The sequence below is a fragment of the Miniopterus schreibersii genome, assembly GCF_964146895.1.
Source record: "Miniopterus schreibersii genome assembly, chromosome: X".
Classification (NCBI taxonomy): domain Eukaryota; kingdom Metazoa; phylum Chordata; class Mammalia; order Chiroptera; family Miniopteridae; genus Miniopterus; species Miniopterus schreibersii.
In genome coordinates, this window is record NC_138104.1 from 36,246,563 (window position 1) to 36,262,611 (window position 16,049).

The 16,049-nt window shown below is 35.5% G+C and overlaps 1 pseudogene across 1 annotated transcript; it reads right to left on the bottom strand.

Annotated features, from left to right (window-relative positions):
• Positions 1 to 1,325: 1,325 nt before the first annotated feature.
• LOC308551230 (ADP-ribosylation factor 1 pseudogene) lies at positions 1,326 to 1,826 on the bottom strand (annotated as a pseudogene). The gene has a single exon. The product of its transcript is annotated as an ADP-ribosylation factor 1 pseudogene (transcript).
• Between the last annotated feature and the right edge of the window lie 14,223 nt (positions 1,827 to 16,049).

Genomic DNA, 16,049 nt, shown 5'->3' on the forward strand with positions numbered 1-16,049 from the left:
CATAAATGGGTGCTGGATTTGGTCAAATGCTTTTTCTGCATCTTTTAATAAGATTCTGTGAATTTTAGTCTTAATTGTGTTTATGTGGTATATCATGTTAATCGATATACCAGGAATAAATCCCAGGCTCTTTGATCATGATGCATGATTTTGTTAATAGTTAAGTGATTTTATTCTAATAGCTATTATTACAGTGCTGCTCTGTCAAAACAAAAACTGAAAACATGTATATAAAAACGTTGATTACTAATCATGTTTTGAAAGCAGTAAGAGGTTCTGACACACCAGAAAAACCAGTTCTGAGCTTTTCCCCAAGATAAATTTTAATAGCTCCAGCTTCTTAAGTGTTTATCAAAATACAATAGAAAAAAGTAGAGGTTGTTACTTTTGATGTCAGATCTGACCCTTGCAGGCTGAGGGAGTGAAAGCACATGTGGACGGGGGCTCTGAGCAACTAAGCTCTAAGATGACTGGCCAACTGTCCCCGCTCCTACTGGTGAGACCCAGGCAACCTGGAGCAAGTGAGCATGTGTGGGTACCATGGGGGGCTCCCCTTGTGGCCAGAGTGGTCCCACCAAGGCACCTACACTGACCCACACTGACCCAAAGGAAGGGTGAAGTCCCTCCAAGTGGTCTGTGAGTGGTGGCTGCAAACTCCACCCCATCCCCTGGACAGTGGTTTAAGCACAGGTACAAGTACAAATGCTAGTGGATGCAAATGACCCAGCAAGAGAGAGCTGATCAAGGACCATCAGTGACCGTGCAGAATGTATTGTGACTGTTTTGCCCAACACACCCTCCAGACAGAAGACAGATCATGGGTAGGCTGGATTCAAGCCATTACTGCAGACCCAACACTAGGCACATTTCTCCCTTCTCTGTGTTCAAGTGTCTCCTTACCTTATATTTATAACTACTTAAAAAAAAATGCACTGAGTTTGGGTTAAAAACCAACCACCAAATTGAATCTCAACACAGATCAAAAGCCCAGAGGAGGAGTGTTGAGCTGCTCTGACAGAGATTTCTAGAGGTTCCACATGACTAATATCCTTTCTCAGTATTAAACAGTGGGTTCATTCTCTTTTTACAATAAAAAAAGCTGAGTAATATTACATAGGAGTTCCAGAAACTGCCTCATTGGAAACAAGGACTATTTACATTAAATAACCCAGTAGTATGCTGCGTCTGCAAATGTACAGCATGATGATGCACACTGGGATCAACCATGGAGACAGCTTCTGGCACTCACACCACAGGGGCACATCTGTCACCTGAGAGAAAAGCAAGGGTGAAGGAGGGAGTGAGGAAGGAGAGAGGAGTGTGGCTCACTTCTGGTTACAGAGTTGATTGGATAGCCAGTCCAGTCCCTTATAGAGCCACTTCCTCACTGGTGGCACAGGAGGCCTGAATGTACCAATTCCTGTGATGCAGAGAGTGCAGGCCCATCTTGTACATGGTCTTTGCTGTGTTTGTGGCATTGTGGAGGTCCTGCTTGTTTGTGAACATGAGCAAGACAGCATCCCTGAGCTTGTCCTCTGCCAGCATTCACATGAGTTCTGCTTGGGCCACCTTCATGTGCTCTATTTGCTGTCAACCACAAAGATGAGGCCTTGTGTGTTCTGGAAGTAGTGGTGCCACAGTGAAGCTGATGGTCTTATACTCCATGATCTCCATATTGAAACCTATGGTGAGGATAGTGGTCACAAACTCACCCAGCTTCAGTTTGTACAGGATGGTGGTTTTCCCCACATCATCCAGGCTCACCATGAGAATGTGCATTTCTTTTTTTGCCAAAAAGACCCTTCCTTGAAGAGATTTGCAAAGATATTCCCTGTGCCAGCGACTGAAGGGAGAGACACTGGCCAGAGAAACCCTTGGCAGCCGTGATGCTGCTGCTGCTCAAGCCAGGCATTGGTTTCATTCCCATCATGGTGTATGATTTTTAAAATGTATTTTTTAAAAATGGATTTGGTTTGCTAGCATTTTGTTGAAGATTTTGCATCTAAGTTTATCAGAGATATTGGCCTATAATTTGCTTTCTTTGTAGTGTCTTTATATGGTTTTGGAATTATGATAATGCTAGCCTCATAAAATGAGCTTGGGACTCTTTCCTTCTCTTGAATTTTTTGAAATAGTTTGAGAAATATAGGTGAACTATATTGAGAAATATAATTCTTCTTTGAATGTTTGATAAAAATCACCTTTGAAGCCACCTAGTCCAGGAATTTTATTTGGTGGGAGTTTTTTGATTACTGCTTTGATTTCATCAGTTGTAATCAGTCTGTTCAGAGTTTCTGATTCTTCTTGATTCGATTTTGGAAGATTGTATGTTTCTAGGAATTTATCCATTTCGCCCAGTTTGTCCAAATCATTGGCACATAGTTGTAAATACTATTTTCTTACAATCCTTTGCATTTCTGTGATGTCAGTTGTTACTTCTCTTCTTTCATTCCAACTTTATTTATTTGGATCCCCTCTCTTTTTCTTGATGAGTCTGGTTAAAAATTCATCAATCTTGTTTATCTTTTCAAAGAACCAGCTCTTGGTTTTATTTATCTTTTGTATTTTTTAAGTCTCTTTGTAATTTATTTTCACTCTAATCTTTATTACTTCTTTCCTTCTAATCACTTTGAGCTTTGTTTGTTGTTATTCAACTAGTTATTTTAGGTATAAGGTTAGATTGCTTATTTGGGGTTTTCTTGCTTTTTAAGATAGGCCTGTATTGCTATGAACAATACAGGCTGCTTTCCCTTTGTATCATAGATTTATGTTTTTGTGTGTGTTCATTTTCACTTGTCTCAAGGTGACTTTGATTTCTTCCTTGGCCTAATTTTTAACCCATACATTGTTTAATCACATGTTAGTAAGCCTCCATGTGTTATGTGTATTTTTAATTTTTTTTTTTTTTTGTAAATAATTTTCAGTTTTATACCTTTGTGGTCAGAGAAGATACTTGATTTGATTTTAATCTTCTTAAATTTACTGAGATTTGTTTTGTGTCCTAACATGTGGTCTATGCTAGAAATATTCCATGTGCACTTGAGAAGAATATATATTCTTCTTTTTTGGGGTGATATACTCTGAAGATATAAATTAAATTCATATGATCTAGTGTGTCACTTAAGGTTGCTGTTTTCATGTTGATTTTCTGTCTGGAAGATCTATCCATTTTAACACTTCATTGGGAGTGTTAAAATACCCTACTATGACTGTATTACTGTCAATGTCTCCTTTTATATCTATCAATATTTGCTTTATATATTTAGTTGCTCTGATGTTGGGTGCATAAATGTTTACGAGGGTTATAGCCTCTTGTTGCATTCTCCCTTTACCATTATATAGTGTCCTCCCTTGTCTCTTAAAATTACCTTTGATTTAAAGTCTATTTTGTCTGATATAAATATTTATACCCCAGCTTTTTTGTTTTTCATTTTCACGAAACATCTTTTTCCTTCCTTTTACTTTTAGTCTGTATGTATCTTTTGTCCTGAGGTGAGTCTCTTGTATACAGCATACACACACACACATATATGTGGGTTGTATTTTCTTATCCATTCGCCTACCCTATGACTTTTGATTTGAGCAGTTAAGCCATTTACATTAAAATTGATTATTGATAGATATGCATTTATTGTTATTTCATTATTTATAATGGTCCCCCCCCCCTTTTTTTTCCTTATAGAAGAGCCTTTAACATTTCTTGTAATATGGGTTTGGTGGTAATGAACTCCTTTAGCCTTTTCTTGTCCTGGAAGCTCTTTATTTCAGCTTCAATCTTTTTTTATGTTTTAAAGTTATTTTCCATCACCATTTATCCCTCCTATATTCTGCTCCACTTCCACCTACCCCCCTACCCACCCACCCTGGCAGTCAATACACTGTTGTCCTGTCCATGAGTTGCTTCTCTCTCTCTCTTTTTTTTTTTTTTTTTTTTTGCTTAATCCCTTTACCACCACCAAACATCACTCTCCACCGGAACTGTCTGCCTGCTCTCTATCTATGAGTCTGACTCTATTACTCTTGTTAGTTCACTTTGTTCATTAAATTCCACATATGAATGAAATCACAACTATGGTACATTTGCACAATTGAATTATACTCAGCTGTAAAAAGGAAGAAAAGTTTACCCTTTTTGACAGCATGGATGGACCTATAGAACATTATGCTAAGTGAAATAAGTCAATTTCAATTAAATGATAAGAGAGTGAGAGGGGCTGGAAAAGAAGGTGAAGAGATTAGGCAAAGAATATATATGTATAGCCCATAGTCACAGGCAACAGTGTGCTGAAGGCCAAAGAAGGGGGGCCAGCACCTCAGAGGTGGTAGGCAGAGGGGGAAAGAATGGGAGACATCTGTAATCATGTCAACAATAAAAATAAAGTCTATTCAAACAGTGGGTGATAACTTCCCAAACCTATGGAGAGAACTAGATCTTCAAATTCAAGAAGCAAACAGAACACCTAGTTACCTCAATCCAAAGACACCCTCTCCAAAACACATTGTATTAAAACTATCAAAAATTAATGACAAAGAAAAAATTCTCAAAGCAGCCAGGGAAAAGAAGGAAGTGATCTACAAATGAAAATCCATCAGAATTTCATCTGACTTCTCAGCAGAAACTCTACAAACCAGAAGAGTGTGGAACCAAATATTCAAACATCTGAAAGAGAGAAATTACCAGCCAAGAATAATATATCCAGCAAAATTATCTTTTAAATATGAAGGAGAAACAAAGACATTCCTAGACATACAGAAGCTGAGGGATTTTATCACCAGAAAATCTCCATTGCAGGAAATACTCAAGGGAGTTATTCCACCTGAAACAAAGAACATAAGGTTACAACACTGCAAGTAAGATCACTAAAAAACTTACAGCATAAACAGGGATAATTTGTGACAACAAAAACATAAAAGGGGAAGGGGTAAAGGTCTGAACTGAAGGAGAATCAACATCAGATGCACTCAAAAGAAAAAAGAGAAAACTACTGTATATATGGAACTTTATTTTTTATAAACCTAATGGTAACCACACACAAAAATCCTCAAACCACAACACATAGCTTTAAGAAAAGAGGAAAGAAGTATGGAATACTGCCAAACAAAAACAACAGACAGCACAAAGGACAGGAATCAATGGAGGCACAGAGCTACCAGAAAACAAAAGATAAAATGGCTATAGGAAATCCTCACACGTCAGTAATTACCCAATTGTAAGTGGTCTGAATTCACCAATAAAGAGGCACAGAGTGGCAGAGTGGATCAAAACCCACTCTATGCTAACCATATGCTACCTTCAGGAGACACATCTAAGCTGCAAAGACAAGGGTAGATTCAAAGTGAAAGGGTGGAAAATGATTCTCCAAGCAAATGACATCCACAGAAAAGCAGGTGTATCCATATTTATATCTGACAAAATAGATTTCAAGATAACAAAAATAGCCTGGCTGGGCATGGCTCAGTGATTGAGCATCAACCTAGGATCCAGGAGATTGGGGTTCGATTCCCTGGGCACAGGCCCAGGTTGCGGGCTTGATCCCCAGTCAAGGGGCATGCAGGAGGTAGGTGATCAGTGATTCTCTCCCATCATTGATGTTTCTATCTCTATCTCCCTCTCCCTTCCTCTCTCTCAAATTAATAAAGATATATTTTTTAAAAAAGATAAAAGTAGCAAGATAAAGATGGACACTTTATAATGATAAAGGGGACACTACATCAAGATAACATAACACTTAATATATTTGCACCCAACCAGGGAACACTGAAATATATAAAGCAGCTACTCACAGAACTAAAGGAAAAAAACAGATCAAAACACAATCATAGCAGTAAAGAAATATGAGCCTTAAATGACACACTAGATCAAATGGACATAATTGGTATTTATAGGGCCTTTCATGCCAGAACATCAGATTATACATTCTTCTCTAGTGCAGATGGAACATTCTTAAGGATAGACCATATGTTGGGCCACAGAACTAGCATCAACAAATTTGAGAAGATTGAAATTATACCAAGCATATTCTCTGACCATGGTGCCTTGAAATTAAAAACCAACTGCAAAAAGGAAGTAAAGAAACCCACATCTATTTGTTTAATATAACTGATCAATTCTTCATTTAAATATTTCCATAATCTGTCCCCTCCTTTCCACTTTCATTGACATTGCCTTAGTATAACTACTCTTATCTAGATCATGGCAAAGCACTGCTAACCAATCTCTTTACTATCAGATTGGTCCCCTTCAATTAGTCTTTCACTCTGCTGCTTTATTTATGTAAAAAAATATACATATCAGACAATGTCAGCTCTAAAGATTCTTCAGTGAGCTCTTTAGCTTAGTGTATGAGACCTACTATGATCTGGCATTGATTGCCTTCATGGTCCCATATAAAATCTATTTTCCCCATCAACACTTCCCTGGAATACCTACCTACTGTATCATGAATCCGTTTTAGTTTTTCTCACCTCCATATTTTTGGACATGTTATTTTCTCAAGAAATATCCTCCTCTATCTGCCTTTCTGTATCAAACCTTTACTCAGACTTCACTATTGAATCATGAACTTTAGTCTCCACGGAAGAGTTCACAATGATGCAACCACCTCCAATGGTAATTTCAAATTATTTTGGGAAAAGTACAAGTTGGTGAAAAAAGTCAAAGACCTTTTACCATTATTTGCTTTCTGAGTTTGAGCACTGATAAAATGTCATCTTTTCTTATACAGATTTGTTGATATTGGACTAATAGATATGTAATAGCTTTTAGAAATCCATTTTCCTTCAAATAGTTTGGTATATGAAACATTTTCTGAAATTCATGATTCAGCCAAACTCCTTTCAAATCTTGAACCTCCCGATATCGTCTGAGATGATAGTGGTTTCCTATTGTTACAACATGATCATAATTTGAATCATGCCAGAAGAAATGTTACTTACCCTGTCCTCTAATTCATTATACCTAGTCTTAACACCAAGAAAACAACATAAAACAAAGTTTTCTTGTTTTTCATGATAATATGCTAATCATGAGATAGCTCATCATCCTTTTTATGAAACTAATCAGACTGAAGGGCTTTATGGTGTTTTGCAATTGTATTATTCATTAGAGGGGCTCTTGTTGGCAATTTTTTAGCCAAATTAAGTTGTAGTAACAGTGTTCTGAACTAATAGAGATTACATCAGAATTAGAGATTTTACAACTAAAACAAGAAACATTCTGTCATTTTAAATTAAAATCTAATAGGTAGTGATTATAATTAAGTTTCTAACTACACAAATGACAGTAAGTCATTTCACATTGCCTTTTTTTTTTTATTAATAAAAAGAACCTTTCAAACCTCAGTGGCAGTATTTATTGCACAAAATCAAAACTCTACCCATCTTGAAGTCTCATTGGTCTTTTGTAACTGATAGTCGCATTAACAACAACTAAATACTGAGTTTCAAAAGCAGCTGTGCTAAGTATTGTTTACAGGCATTAAGCACTAACGAGAATTAGTCAATCATATTTGAAGGGGAAGTTTTATTCAAAGTTTATTTGGATGTATACATTAGGGAATCCACAAATGTGGAGGCTCAGATTATACAGTACTTAAGGTTTTATATTACCTCACATATTGAGAGAAAAATGTCAGTTACATAGCTGAGTAATTATTGCTCCATCCTCATATTTTCTCCTTAAACCAGGTAAACTAATATTAAATATAAAAGACCACAGATTGAGAATTTTCAATATTCTTGAGTTAACCGTTTAGAAAAATTAAAGTTTGTCTTGTAGACATTAATGTGATTGAAAAGTTTGATGAAGGGAGTAGCTTTACAAACTTACTTTTTCATTTTAACAGCAGAATTGAGCTCATCCCCTTAAGGGCAAAACTCTTATATGTAGAACCCTTACCTAGGAGGCTCTACTGCTTTTTTTTTTTTTAATACAGTAAAGTCCTGATATAAAAATAAGCTCTAATAATTTTTCTGCTTCTAAATGGTGACCATATTAAAAATAATATATATATATTAATTAATGTATGTGGTTTCTACAGCTTTATGCTTAATATCCAAATTTGATTGCAAATGTGTAGTTAATGTATAGATTCTTATTAAAGCAAAGGATGGACATAATAAAATAATAATTTAATATGACTGTAGTTATTGTATTATGTAATAAATAACTCAAAGTGTGCTTGGACCTTTGCTCATGAGATATGGAAGTAATAAAGTAAGTTGTAGAATATGATGGGTGAAACACAGCATCAATAGTTCGTAAAGAAGAAATAGATTTCATATAATATTGTTTTCAACATCTTTTTCAAAGAAAGTTTATGTGTGACATTCAATAAGTGATGAAAAACTAGTAAACTTATAACCTTTTAAACCTTCAGTTAAAACTGTGGTCTTCTAAATCTCAGAGGAAGGCAAACTATCCTAATATAATGTATTATTTTCGGTTTTACAAGATGAATATTTGTTGCATTAAAAAAAATCTTGTTCTTATGGGGAAAGAATGCAAAATGAACTTTATTGCTATAAAGCAATTAAGTGAAAATTAGATAATCACAAGGTGAGAAAAGCTCATTAATTAGAAGAGCAGAAAAACACAGCATGCTGCCAAAAATGAAATACTTATGAAAAAGCAGATATATGTAATAGTCATTATGACAGAGCTAATATTAATTGCAAAGTGACTGAATATTAAAGGAATGACATATTTTTGAAAACAAGAGTTGATATATTTTTGGAAATGGATTACCTTGTGAATCATGGAGTTGAAGGGTTTTATTTCCTATTCACTTTGTTTTCATACCTCCTTCTACTGCTCCCTTTAAAGGTCTCCTCAAGCAATATATATATATATATATTTGCTTCTTATGGCTATTAAAGAATATACACGTATTCCATTTTACATTAATTCATTTTTTAATAGAATTAAACTCATTTCAGCATAAAAGGTCATATTTAAGAAACCAAAAAGAGCTCTAAAGCAGTTATGCCCATGAATAATTCCAGACACTAGTTCAGAGGCTGAGAAAGAAAATATATTAATCTGTAAAATTTGTGCTCTGTCTCACTTAGTACTCTAATTGAACACTTCATGTTACAACAATATGATGACATTTTTTTTGAAGCTTCTATAATATATATTTACAAGATAGTGCTATGAGTTTTGTTAGTCTTTAGAGAAATTATTTTAAAGGGCATTTAACAATTAGTATTATTAGTTGCATAAGGAAGCATATAAACAAATTTATTGTTAAATATGCAATATATAATGTTTTTAAAACACTGGATCATTTCCTGCATTTCTAATCCCATGTGAACCGCAGGAAGTTGTCTCATCTGGCAAAGCTATCGGCCACTAATTTCATTTTAATAAATTGCTTTTTTGGGGAAAAGTTAAAAATTTTTACATATTTAGACCTAAGTATTGATCAGTGTAGTGTCCCGTGAAAAATAATTAATTTCAGCTCTGGCCAGTGTGCACAGTGGTTAGAGCATTGACCCGGTCATGGGTTTGATACCAGGTCAAGGACAGGTACCTGGGTTGCAGGTTTGATCCCCAGACCCAATCAAGGTGTATGTGGGAGGCAACCAATCCATGTGTGTTTCTCACATCGATGTTTCTCTCCTTGTCTCTCTCCCTCCCCCTCCCTCCCTTCCACTCTCTCTAAAAATCAATGGTAAAAACATCCTCAGGTGAAGATTAACAAAATAAATAAATTAAAAAATTTTAAAATTAATTTCTAACACTTTACCATTAGTTCTATGTTTATACAATAATCTCTTACTTAGTGCCCTCTATTGGAACACTAGTGTTTGGTACAAATTAATTACTTTGAGATTGACTATGAATTTTTTATGGGGAGGAGATGATTAGAGAAAAATACCTGAAAGCAGAATTTTTTTTGAGAAGACATTTTGAAAGAATAACTAGTTACTGATTCTGTTTCCAAAGATGATTTTAAATAACTTATCCTTTCCTACACTGTGGAAATAAAACATTTTGAAGCCCGGCCGGGCATGGCTCAGCAGTTGAGCGTCGACCTAGGATCCAGGCGATCGGGGTTCGATTCCTGGTCAGGGCACATGCCCGGGTTGTGGGCTCGATCAATGACTTTCTCATCATTGATATTTCTATCTCTTTTTCTCCCTCTCCTTTCCTCTCTCTGAAATCAATAAAGATATATATTTAAAAAAATAAAAAAATAAATATAATAAAACATTTTGAAGAGCTGCTAAGATATTTATAAACAACTAATATGGAATTTATTCTGACTATAGATTAGGAACTTTGCTGTTGCTAACAGCTAGTTTGTTCCATAGTCTGTAAGGAAACATTCAGATAAAGTAGTCAAGTGTTGCATTGTTTTTCTCATTCATGGTGAAGCTAGCATTGTCATTACCTGGTGTTTTACTCAATAATTGCTATTAAAAATTTTATGTTGAGATTGTTGCAGTTTAACGGTGTACCACAAAAGGTATCTATAAGCCAAAATACTTGAGGACAAGTTGCCATAAAATAATAACATTAAAGGGAAATCGAGGATTTGTGTAGAAGAACCATTCAATAACGCAATAAGCATGTTGTCAGTATATTCTTAAGAGACATATCAAATACCTAAGAAGAATTTGTATTATTTTTGTATCAAGACCTTTAAAAAGTAAACCATACCAAAATGCTCTTCTTTCTAATGCTTTCTTTCTACAAAAATCTAGCTAATTTTTTATGTGCTTGAATGGGAATCGGGTCTGTAGAGATTTCTTAGGTATTCTGACTATGTATACATTCATGAGAGGGTGGGGGTATTAAAGAAAATAATATATTTAACTTGACAATATATTGGCCATGTATATATGTTTTCATTTTTTTGTAAAAACTTGAATATTGTTAATGCTTTTATAGTTGTTCACTTGAAAATAACTTCATTATATTGGATTATAGATATATTTTATCAGAACATAATTTTTTTTCAGATTAAGTTCTAAAGATAAGAGCAGATTTGGAATTCAGCAAGAATTCCAAATTATCTCTTCATTAAACCACAGTTAAGTACTTCCTATGTGTTGGGCATTGCATTTAGTAGTAGAGATAGAGAGATGAATACATACCCGATTCTGGCTCTGTAAAATTCACAGTAGTGAAGTAAACATGAAAATGTAATTTCAGTATAATGTGTGAATAGGCATGAAAAGTGAAAAAATGGCTTCAGATAGAAGGAATAATTGATAAACATTCTCTAGGATCATGAGGGAACCATGTATAGAAAAGTTGAGATTTACACAGTGCCCCAAAGGATAAGCGTTTTACCTTATAGACAAAAGAAAAAAAGTGTGCCCTTGGATTTTTATTCATGAAGTTATTCCCTAAATTTTTTTTTTTTTTTTACTTTTTAAATTTATCTTTATTGTTGAGAGTATTACAGGTATCCCATTCCCCCCCCCCTCCAATTGATCTCTTCCACTTCCCTCCCACCCCCTTCTCAGGCCTTCACCCCATTATTAACTGTGTCCATGGGTTATGCATATAACTTCTTTGGTTAATCTCTTCCCACCCTCCACCCCCTTCCCTCTTTCCTCTGAAATATGATCATCTGTTGCATGTGTCAATGTCCCTGGATCTATTTAGTTCATCAGATTCTTTTGTTCATTAGCTTCTTGTTAAAGAAGACCCTTCAACTTTTCCTATAGTGCTGGTCTGGTGGTGATGAACTCCTTTAGCTTTTCCTTGTCTGAGGGATGCAAAGAGGCCCACAGCAAGACACATCATAATTAAAATGCCAAAGGTTAAAGACAAAGAGATAATCTTAAAAACAGCAAGAGAAAAGCAATTAGTTACCTACAAGGGAGCACCTATACGACTGTCAGCTGATTTCTCAACAGAAACTTTGCAGGCCAGAAGGGAGTGGCAAGAAATATTCAAAGTGATGAAAAACATGGAATTACAACCAAGATTGCTCTACCCAGCAAAGCTATCATTTAGAATTGAAGGTCAGATATTCCCTGAATTTTGTTGATGGTGTGCTTTTTATACTGTGTTTTTCAGTGTTTTAAATCAATTCTAATTTTAAAAAATGTAATGTATATTTTTGAAGAATGAAAGAACTATTTTTAAATTGATTAAGTAAATATTACATTAACTTTTAAAAAAAATTAACTTCTCACATACCTGACCTCATAGTGGAAAAACTGTTCCTGTTAAATAATTGTTACTTTGGAGCATTTGTCCATGGGAATGCAAGCTGACATTTTGGTTATCATGTCTAGAGGCAGCACACTTGTAAGACATAATTTGTTCCTTTGTTTTCTTGACTTTCTTTTTCAGTATTAAACAACTGAAAGTCTTCCTACACCTGTGGGGTAGTATAGTGTTGTGGATTAGAACAGAAATCAGGAATTAAACTGCACTCAAACCTCAGTTCTCAAACGTTTCCCATCTCAAACAATTTGGTTCTTGACAAAGTAGTTCTTGAAAAAAATAACTTGGTTGTCAAACAAAACTTCAGTTCTCAACCAGACAACCCTCTCATGCTGATACCTATATGATGAGCCAGACATTTCTCAGGTGACAAATAAAGGAGAGGATGCACGAATATGAGACATTTTATCTCTAAATCTCACATTGTGAACATCTCAGGAAATTCTGCTGTGAATATTTTCTTTTTTAATTTTTTGCTTTGGGTCATCTGGAATGGATTAATTCAATTTACATTATTTCTAATGGGAAAAAATGATTTGGTTTTCGAGCAAATCGTTTCTCCAACAGCCTTCTGGAACAAAGTGAGTTCAAGAACGGAGGTTCCACTGTACCTACATGTAAACACTACTTTATGCCCTGACTGGTGTGGTTCAGTGGTTGAGCATCATCCCATGCACCGAGAGGTCACTGGTTTTATTCACATGCCCAGGTTGCAAACTTGACCTCCAGTAGGGGCACAGAAGGCAGCTAATCAATGGTTCCCTTTCATCTATGTTTCTCTCTCTCTCTTTCCCTTTCCCTTCCTCTATTAGACTATTAGGAAGGGTGGAGACCTGAAGGGTACTGGCCCCACTACCACAGGTGGCAGTGGAGTTTGCTGAGGGATAGGTCAGTTGCAGGAGGTTCCCCCTGAGAAGTGTGAAACCTAGACCCCAGGGTGGGCTCCACAGACCGAAGCACCAGAGTGGGGAGCATGCATCCACATATGATCTGGCTGTGAAGAGAGGCAGGGTTTCTGTCTGCCAAGGAGAAAGAGATCCCGCTTCAGACAAAGACACCCTCTTGTAGGGCCAACATGTAAAGATTTCTGCATGGACACTGAACCTGGGCTCTGACAGAGGGAAGGCAGTGCAGACTGGAGTTGCCTGAGGAGAATCTTGGGTTTGTGGCTTAGGGGAGCGATGTGAGGGAGCAGCTGCTGGCATCCCTGTGCTGGGTTGTCCTGATACCACAGCAGCAATATTTCTTGGGCATTGCAATCCCCTCCAAGCAGCATCAGCCTGGGGAAAAGCTATTACCCCACCCTCAAGAATACCATTCACCCAATCTTGCAACTTAAGCACTGCTGAAAAGTCACCCTTATGTTCATAGCAGCACTATTTACAATAGCTAAAATCTGGAAACTGGATGGGCCCAAGTGCCCATCAGTACATGAATAGGTAATAAAGCTATGGTACATAGTGGTATATATATTCTTTCTGATCAGTGTTTCGGGGTTCTTGGGATATATTCCCAGAAGTGGTATCACAGGGTCAAATGGAAATTCCATTTTTAATTTTTTGAGGAAACTCCATACTATATTCCATAGTGGCTGCACCAGCCTAAATTCCCACCAGCAGTGTACTAAGGTCCCCTTCTCTCCACATCCTGGCCAGCATTTGTTTGTTGATTTATTGATGGCAGCCATTCTTGCAGGTGTGAGGTGATACCTCATTATTTTAATTTGCATCTCTCTGATGATTAGTAACTTAGAGCACACCATTATAAAGAATACATGCACCCCTGTGTTCATAGAAGCACTATTTACAACAGCTAAGATCTGCAAACAGCCCAAGTGCCCATCAGTAGATGAGTGGATAAAAAAGATGTGTTACATTTACATCATGGAATACTATGAAGCTATGAAAAAAAAGGATCTCTTACCTTTGAGACAGCATGGAGGGACCTGGAGAGTATTATGCTAAGCAAGATAAGCCAGTCAGAGAAAAACAAGTATCACATGATCTCAATCATCTGCGGAATCTAATGAACAAAATAAGCTGGTGAACAAATTAGATCCAGAGACATAGAAGTATGGAACAGACTGACAGATCTCAGAGGGAAGGCCAGGAGGGGGGATGGGAAGAGATTAAACAAAGAACTTATATGTGTATATGCATAACCCATGGACACAGACAATAGTGTGGTGATGGCCAGAGGGAAGTGGGCTGTCAGCTAGGTGGCAGTTGGTAAAGGGGTAGAAAATGGGATACTTCTGAAATAGCATCAACAATAAAAACTGAACTGAAAAAATGAAATAGATGTACCAAATACAAAGGTACATGAAGATGAAAAAAAAAAAAAAAATATATATATATATATATATATATATATATATATATATATATATATATTCCATACAATTCAAGAGCAAAGAACCAAATAATCCAATTAAATATCGGCATTGTACTTGATTAAACATTTTACCAAAGACGATAAAAGAATGGACAACAAGTTCATGTAAAGGTGATCAATGTCATTAATTAGGGAAATGTAAACAAAAACCACAATGGGCTATCCCTTTACATCTGTTTAATGACCATCATTAAAAAGACCACAGATAAATTCTAACAAGGATTTGGAGAAAAGGGAACCCTTGTGCACAGTTAGCAAGATTGTATATTGACACAGCTATGGTGGAAAACAGTATAGATGTTCCTTATAAGATACAAAATAAAATTACCTTATGATCCAGCAATTCCCCTCTACAGCATATATCCAAAGAAAATGAAAACACTATGTTGAAGAGCTGTTCATTGCAGCATTATTCACAATAGCCAAGACATAGAAACAACCTAAATGTCTATCCATGGATGAATGAATAAAGAAGTTGTGAGATAAGTGTGTGTGTGTGTATAATTATATCAGTCATATATATATATATATATATATATATATATATATATATATATATACATTTCAGTCATAAAAAAGAAAGAAATGCTGCCATTTCCAACAATATGGATGAAATTTAAGAACATTTTGGTAAGTGAAATAAGTTAGACATGGAAAGACAAATACTGTGTTATCTCACTTATATTGAATCTTAAAAAAAAAAAAAAAAATCATAGAAAAAGAGATCAGATTTGTAATTACCAGAAAGGAGGAGGAGTTGGATGAAAGTGGTCAAAAGGTACAAACTTCCATTTTATAACATTAAGTACTTGGGATGCAGTGTACAACATGGTTTATATAGTTACCACTGTTCTCTGTTATATTTTAAAGTTAAGACAGTGGGCCTAGGAGTACTCATCATAAGGAAAAAAACATTTCTTTTAATCTATAGGAAGTTATGGATGTTATCTAAATTTATCGTGGTAATCATTTCACAATGTATGTAAGTCACATAATTGTAGTGTAAACCTTGAAATTATACAGTGGTATATGTCAATTATAGTCCAATAAAACTGGAAAGAATACATTCACTTGAATCACAAACTTTTAAAAAAAATGTTTTTCAATTTATTACTTAAAAACCAGAAATAAAATATTTTTTATATTGCACTTTTGAAAATATGATGTAACTGCCAGAGCCTTCTAAATTCAGGAAAGGTGTGGCATCCTTTGATAGTTACACTTGTCCCATTTGTGGAAATTGATTCATATGATGAAGAGCATGTGGGAACAGTGCACAGAGTTTCATTCTTACAAAGTCCAGTTACTGTTCAGCTTTCCATGAGATAATAGTAATCATATTTCTGCCATACTGAGGGAAATCTCTACAGATAAGTGTGTTGTCAACAGCTTATTGAGATTTTCCACACCTTTAAAAACATTATCAGATGTTGTTATTAGCTTACTTTTATTTTCTTGTTTCTTT